Raw genomic sequence first — 11,189 nt, forward strand, 5'->3', positions numbered from 1 at the left:
CTAGACTCTGCTGCCCACGGCAGTGGCCACAATTACACGTGGCTAGCGAGCACCTGAAATGTGTCTAGTTGAAATTGAGGTGCGTGATCAGTGTGAAAATTACAATGGACTTCCGAAAGAATACCAAAAAAGTAAAATAGCTCATCAATAATTTTTGTATATTGACCATGTGTGGAAATAATATTTTAGATACATTGCATTATATAAAATATATAAAAGTTAACAATTTACCCTGGCTGGGTGGCTCAATTGGTCGGAGCATCTTCCCATACCCTAAAAGACTGCAGGTTCATTTCCCAGGCAGGGCGTATACCTGGGTTTCAGGTTCAGTCCGTGGTCTGGGTGAGTACAGGAGGCAACTGATCGAAGATTCTCTCTCACATTGATGTTTCTCTGTTTCTCTCCTGCCTTCTCTCTCTAAAAATTAATAAATGTATTCTCGGGGAGGATTAAAAATTAATGATTTGACTTTGGGTGGTGGGCACACAACACAACACACAGATCAGTGTCATAGAAATGTCCACCTGAAACCTACATGACCCCACTAACCAATGCCACCTCAATACATTTAATTAAAAATTAAATGAAATTCACTTGTTTCTTTTTACTTTCTTCGGATTGTTACTAGAACACTGAAAAGTACACGCATGGCTGTAATATTCCCACTGACAACACCAGAGCCTCCAGGACCTGACCCGCTGCCCTGTGGCTTCATCCTCTTCCCCCCTCGGTCTCGCTCACACTGGCCCCTCGCACTGGCCTCCTAGGACGGGTTGGCAGGCTCCTGCCTCGGGACCTTTGTGTGTGCTGTTCTCTCCACCTGGAGCGCGCCTCTCAGACATCTGTCTGCACGGCTCCCTCACTCCCCTCGCATCTCTACCCACTGCTCCCTCCTAGTGAAGACTGACCTGGCCTCCCCCCATAAAATATCGACATCACCCCCAAATTCCTCTCTCTCTCCTCTGTGTTATTTGTAATGCTTCATGCGAGTCCCTGGCCAATGTTTTGTTTGTTTATTATCTGTGTCCCCACCCGCCAAACGCTAATACAGACAGGGGTTCAGGTCTCTTTTGTACCTTCCTCCCCACCTAGAAAGATCAGTGCTTTGCACAGAGTAACACTCAATAAATATTTGTCGAATGAATGAGTACAGACGAGAGGAGTTTAGCCTCAGGATCCTTGTTCCAAATGAGAGAAGTCAAATACATATAACAGATAAAAACAGGATTTGGTCGTTGAAGCAGGTGAGAAGCCTGCCGGGAGCTGGGAACCCGGCCAGCTGAGGCCTGGCCGGGGCAGAGGCGCTCAGACCCACTCGGACCTGCTCGGCCCTGTCAGATGGTTAGTGATGGGCGGAGGGTGGAACAGGCTGGAAAGGGAAGAATGGATAATTTGCATTTTTAAAAAGCTTCCTGTAAAACTTGTGGGACCTACTCGCTGAGATCAGCCCTTGGTGCTGTGACTTCTTCCAAGAGAATGAAGAACTGGCCTGGCTGGTAGGGCAGGTGGTCCAGAAGCTTGCTGCAGAGTCTTGAATTTCTTTCCAGAAACATTCACTGAATTCCGCGTTTAACCACTTCCCAAGCGAATGCTGTGCACATGGCTCCTCAAAATGTAGTCAGTTCCATTAACAGATGGAAGGACAAAATGTGATATATAGGCGGCCGCTGCGGGAGCGGGAGGAGCCAGAGGTGCTTGCTGCCAGCCCTCTGCTCCCTCAGCTGCCCTCCCGCGCCAAGCAGCCGAATGCTGGGGCAGCGGAAAGGCCGAGGCCCGGGAGGCCGCACTCGCAGCGGGCAGCGCCTCCCGCAAGGGTCTGCGCTTGCTCAAAGGCCGCGGGAGCGGGAGGCCAGTCCCGGGAGGGGGCGAGGGCGGCGCGCAGGCGCCCGCGCCTGGAAAGCAGGGTGAGCATCAAGATTCCCGTGGGACTGGCGGAGCTGCTGCAGGGTTTCACCGTGGAGGTGCTGAGGCACCAGGCGGAGGACCTGCTGGAGTTCTCGCTGCGGCACTTCACGTGCCTGAACAGGAGAGCGAGTGCAAAGGGCAGCGAGTGCGGTGGCCTTGAGGGCACCTCAAGGGACCTGGGGGGACTCGGGCGCCACCGCTGGGGGAGGCTCCCCCACCAAGGAGGTCACTTCGCTGGGGAGGAGCCCTAGCACACCTACTCCAAGAACCGGGAGCAGGAAGAGGGGGAGGAGGCAGCGGATACGGGGGTGTTCAACGCTCCAGTAATAAACCGATTCACGAGGTGTGCCTCTGTATGTGCAGAAGCTTATAATCCTGATGAAGGAGATGATGCAGAGTCCAGGATTATACCCCCCAAAACCGATGATCAAAAGAATCAGTTGCAAGAGGCTTGCTTGCAAAGACATCCTGCTGTTTAAGAACCTGGATCGGGAGCAAATGTCTCAAGTACTAGATGCCCCGTCTGAAAAATGAGTCAAAGAAGGGGAACGTGTAATTGATCGAGGTTATGATGGTGACGGCTTGTATGTAATCAGTAGAGGGACGTTTCCTGTTTATGTAAAATGTGAAGGTGCCGGAAGATGTGTTGGTAACTATGACAGCCGTGGACGCTGTGGCCAGCGCCTCAACGCGCAGTTACTCCAGAGCAGCTGCCTTTACTACTGCTGTCTTGCTGCTCTGTGGGGTTTGGACGGGGTAGCCTTCAGAGAATAATTGTAAAAAAATAATGCCCCAAAGAGAAAAATGTATGAAAGTTTTATTGAGTCACTGCCATTCCTTAAATCTTTGGAAGTTTCTGAACACTTAAACGTGGGAGATGTGATAGGCACCAAAGTACACAACGACTGAGAACAAGTCATTGCTCAGGGAGACTTGGCTGAGTCCTTTTTCACTGTGCCATCTGGAGAAGTAAAAATTACAATGAGAAAGAAGCCATGGATGTGCAAGCACCTGAAAGGTTTTAAGGACCTGCCATGGAAATTATGAAAAGGAACATCAGCACCTATGGAGAAGAGTCAGTTTCCCTGTTTGGAAAAAGTATGTTTATTGTTGAACCCACCGCCCGAAGGTCTGGAGCAAGGAGACCTGTAGTAACAAAATGACACAGTGGTGACTTGTTTACTGAGAGTGTGTTTGTGTAAACACCAAGCGTTTTCTGTCATCCCCATAGTTTTCCTTTTTTTTTTTTTTTTACATTTACCATGTATCAGTAAACAATAGTGGTTTAATAAGCAATAGGCTTTAACATCACTTTCTAAAGAGGAAATCATAAAAATATGGACATACTGATAAAATGATTTTCTTTTGGAGGGGGGTTTAGCTATTTATTTTTAAGTATATTTCATTGACCGTGCTATGACAGTTGTCCCACTTTTTTCCCTTTTGCCCCCCTCCACCCAGTACCCCCTCCCTCCAACAACCACTCCCCCCTCAGTTCATGTCCGTAAGTCATGCCTGTAAGTTCTCTGGCTTCTCCATCTCCTGCACTATTCTTAAGCTCCCCCTGTCTATTCTGTACCTACCCATCATGCTCCTCAATCCCTGCACCATTTTGCCCATGCTCTCCCTTCCCATTCTCACCTGATAACTCTCCAAATGATCCCCATATCTATGCTTTTATTCCTGTTCTGGCTGTTTGCTTAGTTAGTTTGTTTGTTTGTTTACATTCAGTTGTTGATATTTGTGAATTTATTACTTTTTTAATGTTCATGGTTTTGATCTTTTTCTTAGATAAGTCCCTTTAACATTTCATGTAATAATGGCTTCATGAAGATGAACTCCTTTAGCTTTACCTTGTCTGGGAAGCACTTTATCTGTCCTCCCATTCTAAATGAAAGCTTTGCTGGATAGAGTCATCTAGGTTGTAGGTCCTTGCTTTTCATGACTTTGAGTACTTCTTGCCAGGCCCTTCTTGCCTGCAAGGTTTCTTTTGAGAAATCAGCTGATAGTCTGATGGGAACTCCTTTGTAGGTAACTCTCTGATTTTCTCTTGTAGATTTTAAGGTTTTTCTATTTATCTTTAGCCTTTGGCATTTTAATTATGCTGTGTCTTGGTGTGGTCCTCTTTGGGGACAACTTGTTTGGGACACTCTGTGCTTCTTGGATTTGTATGTCTATTTCCTTTGCCAAATTAGGGAAGTTTTCTTTCATTATTCCTTTCAAATAGGTTTTCAATTTCTTGCTCTTCCCCTTCTCCTGTCATCCTTATTATTTGGATGTTGGGATTTTCAGAGATGTCCCAGAGTCTTCTTGTTTTTTATTTCTATTCTGGTTGAATGTTTATTTCTTCCTTATGTTCCAAATTGTTGATTCAAATCCTGGCTTCCTTTCCTTCACTGTTGGCTCCCTGTGGATTTTTCTTTATTTTACTTCATGTAACCTTCATTTTTTTCCTTTCCGTTGTTGCCATACTCGGTGAGTTCTCTGAGCATCTTTTTTTTAAGAAGCTTTTTTTTGAGATTTTTAAAAATGTATTTATCTTTAGAAGGGAAGTAAAGGAGAGAGGGAGAAAAGCATAAATGTATGCTTGCCTGTCATGTGTCCCCTGCTGGGAACTGGCCTGTAACCCAGGCATGCGCCCTGACTGGGAATTGAACCAAGATCCTCTGGTTTGCAGGCCTGCACTCAATCCACTGAGCTACACCAGCCAGAGAGTTCTCTAAGCATCTTGATCATCAGTGCTTTGAACTATGCATCTAATAGATTGGCTATCTCCATTTCATTTAGTTCTTTTTCTTGAATTTTGTTCTGTTCTTTCATTTTGGCCATATTTCCTTGTCTCCTCAATCTGGCAGCCTCCCCGTATTTGTTTCTGTGTATCAGGCAGAGCTGCTTTTACTCCCTGCCTTAGTAGCATGGCCTATGTAGAAAAGGCACCTGTAAATTGTGTGGGGCGGAGCCTTAGGTAATTGCCAGGGTGGGGCAAGCCACCTAACCACTTTTTGGCTCTGTGTCGGGAGAGGGCTTAGAGAGAGGACAAGCGCTGGAGGTTTTACCATCACTTGTCCCATTTCCAGTTACTTCACCCACTTCCTGCATGTGACTGGTACCCTTACAGCTGCCACCCTGGTGGTGAAACCCAGAGTGGGTGGGTTTGTGTACATTCTAAGTCTGTGCAGGCACTTTAAGTGGCAAAAATCTGGCAGTTTCTTCTACCACCCGAAACCCCACTGATTTTTACAGCCACAGATAATGGGATTTATCTTTGTGACACTGGAACCCTAGGCTGTGTGGTCTGTCCTGGGGCTGGAATCACTTGCTCCCAAGGTATTCCTCCCGATTTTTATCCACCACACAGGAATGTGAGACCATCCATTTCAGCGCCACTGCCTCTCGACACCACACCACCTCTCTGCTGGTCTCCGCCACTTGGCGCCTCCTACCCGTTTGGATGAATGTGGCTTCTTTAAATCTTTGGTTGTCAGACTTCCATACAGCTCGATTTTTCTGATGGTCCTGAGTATTATTTGTTTTAAGATCTGGTTGTAATTCTTTCTATGGTTGTGTAAGGATGCAAAGCATGTCTACCTATGCTTCCATCTTGACCAGAAGTTCCTAATGAAATGATTTTCTACTCCCCAAAATTGACTGAAAGTTATATTCAAATGCTTGTAATATACTGAAAGTATCTGTGCTTACAAAGATAATTAAAGGATATTATCATAGGTGATTTATGTTTGTTTTGACTTAGATTGATATGTCAGTGACTATGCTCATGAAGAGGGAACTTGGCAATGAATCATGCTATATAGCACGATGTCATTCTTTTTATAGTTTATTATATATATATATTAAGTACAATTTTAATGATTTTTGTTTTAAAGTTTTTCTAGCTCGGTAAGTTATGTGCTAGCCTTGGTCTATTGGTGAAATGGTACAAAACATCACATGCAATTTAAGAACCTTTTATATTTTTGCAATAAAGTGCATTTTGACTTTGTTGGCATAATGTCAGTAACCAGTAGTTTTACGAACAGGCAATTTAGTCCTAACGGGGAAGAGTCTTTTTCAGATGACAGATCATTAACACTTCTTCCTCATAAGGCACAGTGGCAAACGCAAGGCCCGCAGGCCGAATCCAGCCCTCACCTTGTTTTATCCTGCTCGGTGCCTTGTTTCTATCCAGCGGCAGCGTTGAATTCCTTGCCCCTAGTTAAGGAGTAGTTATATCTGTACAGTCCTAACATTACATTCGGCCCTTTGAAGGCAACTGTGAGGCTGCCGTGGTCCCTGGTGAAAATGAGTTTGACACCCCTGTATAAAGTATATATCTCTGCTTCCTTTTTCATTTACAATTCTCTATGTCCTTTATCTTTAAAAATTTGAGTTTCACATTTAATGTCACAAAGTTTTTTTAAAGCTATTTAAATGTACTTATTGTCTTCTAAAAGTCTAAGATTGTATATACTATATACTACAAAAACTCTATACCAAAAATAATTTGGGGTCCTTATCAACATGCCCATAGGATATTTCTTTGTTCTTCACTTGGTATTCGCAATACAGTTCTTTCAGACATCTGCTCCCATGGGGTTCCTTCGAGGTGGTAGACATAAATTTTTATAAGCAAAATCATATGCAAAGATAAAAGGAATCTCTGCCCATTCTAAATGTACCATTAGGCCTTTCCATTGGCTTTAATGTAGACTCATGAAGTGAAGAATGATCTCAATCATAATAAATTTTTACTGATAACTGATACATATATTATTGGCTCCATAAGATGAATTATATTCAACCAAAGCAATACAGCTTTATATTTCTAGCCTACCTGACCTCAAAGTCTAGAAGAATGAATTGTAACCAGTTCAATTTTAAATGAGCAATTCCATTTTAGGAAACATTTTAAAGAAATATATACATAGATTAAAATTATTCTGTGGCTAGTGTGGTCTTATTAGAGAATGTTTATGGTCTTACTCGTACAGTGAAAATGTGGTTAAAACACGTTAACCAAGTAATATATATATATATATATATAAGAAGCTAAAATATGTAAAGTATAACTTCAGCCATGTTTTCGAACACCATCTAACAATTTTGCAAACTTTCTTGTAGGAAGAGAGCTTACTATATGAAGATGAATTTTCTATTTAATATTTAATATTATTTTTAAAGCTATGTTAATAAAAACCACACAGAACCCTAGATTTTTGGTTCATCATTCTGTATTTTTTATTCACATTTTTAGATTACCTATTTTGTTGCATAAGCTGATTGTTACTATTTATGAAATAGCAAAAAAATAAAACACTTATTTAATAAAGAACTGTGACTGAAGCCATAAATGCCAGTTATGTTATTTTCGGTATTGTTGGTTATATTTAAAATTTCCTTATAATAAAGGACACTTTTATAATAAACTAAAAAAACATGATACACACACACATACACTCAGTAGAATACTATTCGGCCTTAAAAAGGAAGGAAATCCTGTCACAGCTACAACATGGATGAAACTTGAAGGCGTTATGCTCAGTAAAATAAGCCAGACACAAGTACTGTGCGATTCCACTTACACAAGGTACCAGAGTAGTCATATTCATAGAGACAGAAATTAGAATGGTGGTTGCCAGGGGCTGAGGGGCAGGGAGAAATGGTGTGATGCTATTTAATAGGTACAGAGTTTCAATTTGGGATGATGCAAAAGTCCTGTGGCTGTGTAACAATGTGAATGTACTTAATGCCACTAAACTGTATACCTTAAAATGATTAAATTTTATGTCTATATATTTACCAGTGCTTCTGAGTCTCCTGGGCTGGGATCTAAGCATCACTAAAGAGGCTTCTGAGCAACACTGATGTCGCTTGTCTGAGGACCAGAGGGGCGGCGGACGCGAGGAAGTGCAGCGCCGTCCAGCCGCCGCCTCCCCCCCCACCCCGAACCTGCCTCACGGCCTCCGGATCCAGTGTCTCGCTGAGGCCGAACGTGGAGCCGAAGATGGAGCCTGCGGCCCCTCGGTCTCAGTGCTCTTCGTGAGTACCATTTTGGTCAGTAAACACAAGGCCTCCCCAACTCCACCGGGAGCAAGCTCTCTCCTTTAAAGGCCTCCTGGAGGAAGCTGCACCTCACAGGTGAACTTCCGCCAGAGAGTTCATGTGTAATTCCTCCCCCACACTAAGGGGAATATTCCGCGTGTAAGAGGAAAGAAAGCCCGTGTATGTCAACAAAGAATGAGAAACACTCTCATGGGAAAATGGCTAAGAATAGTCATGAAGAAGCATCTAATAAAATAAGAAAAACAGATGGCCAATAAGTGTCAAAGTGATAAATCTCGTATGTGATCACAAGAATGGAAGAAAACATGACAAGAATGCATTTTTTATATATTATATTGGAAAAATTTTGAAACACTAGTAACCAGTGTTGGCATGAATGTGAGGAAAATGACCCGAGTTCTCAGACCGGGGGGACCGTAAATACGTACATCTGCGGAGGAACTCAGCAACCTGCAATAGAAGCCTCCAAAAGATGCACGGCCTTGTGTCATTCTGCATCCGGGGGTTCGCTCTTAAGAAACACGTGGATAAATGCACAAAGTCAGATGTACAAGACTATGTTGTTTACAGCAGAAAACCTATCCAAACCTCCCAAATAATGGCAAAATACATTCTATATAAGCCGTTTTAAATGGTGCTGTGGATTATAGTTTTATCTTTAGTTATTCAGAAGGGTGTTCAGCATATACAAGTTGGGGAAGCAATTTAAAGAACAAGGACTTCCACTTACAAGGTAAAAACTTGGAATCAATGTTACGGTGGTTGTCTCTAGGTGGAAAATTTGGAATATTTTTATTATGATTCTGGTTGTTTCTTATCTGTATTATCTACAATGATCATGTGTGGCTGGAGTTCATTTTTTAGCTCCCATTTTGGCACATGAAGAGGAATACACAAAAGAAATCATAGTTACAAAGGTTAAAGGTGTTCACAGGCTATGCCCTTGTGTAAGGTGGGAGCATGGTGGGAGAGCTGAAGAGGCCATAATGAGAAGGGGTGTCAAGGGACGAGCTGTTCAGGGGAGCACAGTCCCTTTGGAAGAAGCAGAGTCTCCAGTGTTTACCAAGCGCCCAGCACAGAATGCCATCAGGGACACTATGAATCTGCAAACGGCACCAGGCTATGGGTGGAAAGGTAGTTTACCTTCTGCCCCCACCAGCTGCCATTTAAGGGGCACAGGAGCCAGGCGTCAGGCTCAGCACTTGCCCATATTCTCTCATCTAAGCCCAAGGACAACCATGGCAGGGGCACGGGATCATCCCCGTTTGAAAAGGGGGTGGCTAGTGGGTGCTGAAGACCCGATGGGAACAGTCCTCCCCATCCCTCCTCCCCCCATGCTCCTTCACTCCCTTCCCTGCTCCTGCAAAGTGAGTGGGTCCTGTGAGTGAGCACCGCTTCCCTGAGGGAGGGCCAGGCACTGTCTCCCCGCAGCAGGCCCAGGCTCGGCGGTGTCCCTCCCAGCCCTTCCCTGTGAGCCACAGAAGCCGAAGAAACAGGCACTTGGCCTGTCAATCCTGTTTATTCTGCAGCACGTCTGTGGAGTCTCGGATTTGACAGTAGAGCCCCCGCATGTTTCCACAGCAACCTGGACAAGTCCCAGCAATGTTGTGAAAGAGCCACAGTCCAGTTGGGGGACAAGGTCATGGGCACATAATACATATCATGGAAGGGAGCCAGGAGCCTCCCTCCTGCAGAGCACTTGGGACTTTGTAACCCGTGCTTGGTGCTGGGTGGTTTCACAGGACAGCAGGCCTGGGGGTTCCGTGCCCAGGAGCCCCTTCCCACTACCCTGTAGCTCCACTTCAGCCAGAAACAGTGCCAGTGCCAGGAGCTAACAGGGTGGCGATTCTGTGCATTGCTTGAGTGGCAATTCAGAGCACCCCTGGGCTCACAGCAGGGCTGCGCAGGTTACACTGCTGCCCGGGCTCCTGAGGGCGCTGTTCACAAAGATTGAGACGAGGGTCCTCCTGCAGTTACACTGGCACAGCCCTTTCGGGATCCAAACAACTCACATATCTGGAACTCACTCTCAGGGACCTCAACCAGAACACAGACAAAACTAGATGGGAAGCAGAAAAACCTTCAGAAGTAGAAATACAGATTTCTAAAGCCGGAGTTGTGAAATCGCTCACTAGCCAGTGAAGCAGACCCCCAGTCAGAGCAGTTTGCCTTCACTGGTGTATCTCCCATCTGTTGTAACGGAGTATGACACCTCGACACATCGGTGGCCTATAAACAACACAAACGTGTTTCTCCCGGGTGACTGGAGGTGCTGGCCTGGTCGGTGAGCGCCCTCTTCTGGTTGCAGTCCCATGTCCTCTCATGGTGGCGGCCAGGAGCTCTTGGTGGTGCTTCTTACAGGGGCACTCATCCTGTTCCTGAGGTCTCCACCCTTGTGCCCTAATTACTTCCCAAAGGCCCCACCTCCTAATACCAACACCTTGGGGACCAAAATTTCAACATATAGTTTGGGGGGAGGGCAAAAACATTCAGACATCCCCCCAGTCAGTTTGGTTATCTGGTTTCCCAGTTAACTCAACAGAAGATGAGAAGAGCCTGGGGGTAGAGTGGATGCCCCTGTCAAGTCCCTTTTATGTGGCCTGTGCACCTGTCCCCCTGTGCCCTAGCACCTGAGAGTATTGGCTGCTATGGACTCATAGATGTCCCCTTCTTGGGAAACCTGTCTTTGGCATGAGCAGGGGGTGGTTTAGAAGCACCCCCCAACCCCACCCTGGATGGCCTGCAGCCAATGACAGACTGACATGGGGTACAAGAGTCGTTGCCTTGTCTCAAGATGTAACCTACCTGGCTGCAACTCACACTCCAGAGCTCCCCGCAGCGGGTCTCCAGCTGAGGCCACGCCCCCGCTCAGCTTCCCCTGCCTTGTCCTACTCCCTCCACAGCCCTATTCCCAAAAGCAGTCCCCGGAGCGGCAAACCCACTGCCCAGTCCCTGCCTGCAGGGAACTTGAACTAGAACTGAGAGTTCAGGAGAAAGCAGCTATTGGTGCATGGCCACCACCCACTGTTTGTTTTCCCAGACACTCGGGTCTGGCTTAACTCCTCCCTCTCCCTCACACGCCTGAACACTGCGCCGCACAGCCCTGGTGCCTGAGCTTGAGTCTGCCCTGTCGGCCTCAGGTCTCTGAGCCTGTGACACCACCCAAGCACAGGACACCACCATGTCCCACGAGTTGTGCTGCTACCTGTGGAGCTTCTCTCCAC

At 45.7% G+C, this 11,189-nt stretch overlaps 1 pseudogene; it reads left to right on the forward strand.

Annotated features, from left to right (window-relative positions):
• Positions 1 to 1,634: 1,634 nt before the first annotated feature.
• On the forward strand, positions 1,635 to 3,068 carry LOC119043219 (cAMP-dependent protein kinase type II-beta regulatory subunit-like; annotated as a pseudogene).
• The last annotated feature ends 8,121 nt before the right edge of the window (positions 3,069 to 11,189 follow it).

Source organism: Artibeus jamaicensis, unplaced genomic scaffold (assembly GCF_021234435.1).
Source record: "Artibeus jamaicensis isolate MK-2021 breed Jamaican fruit bat unplaced genomic scaffold, CSHL_Jam_final contig_793, whole genome shotgun sequence".
NCBI lineage: Eukaryota > Metazoa > Chordata > Mammalia > Chiroptera > Phyllostomidae > Artibeus > Artibeus jamaicensis.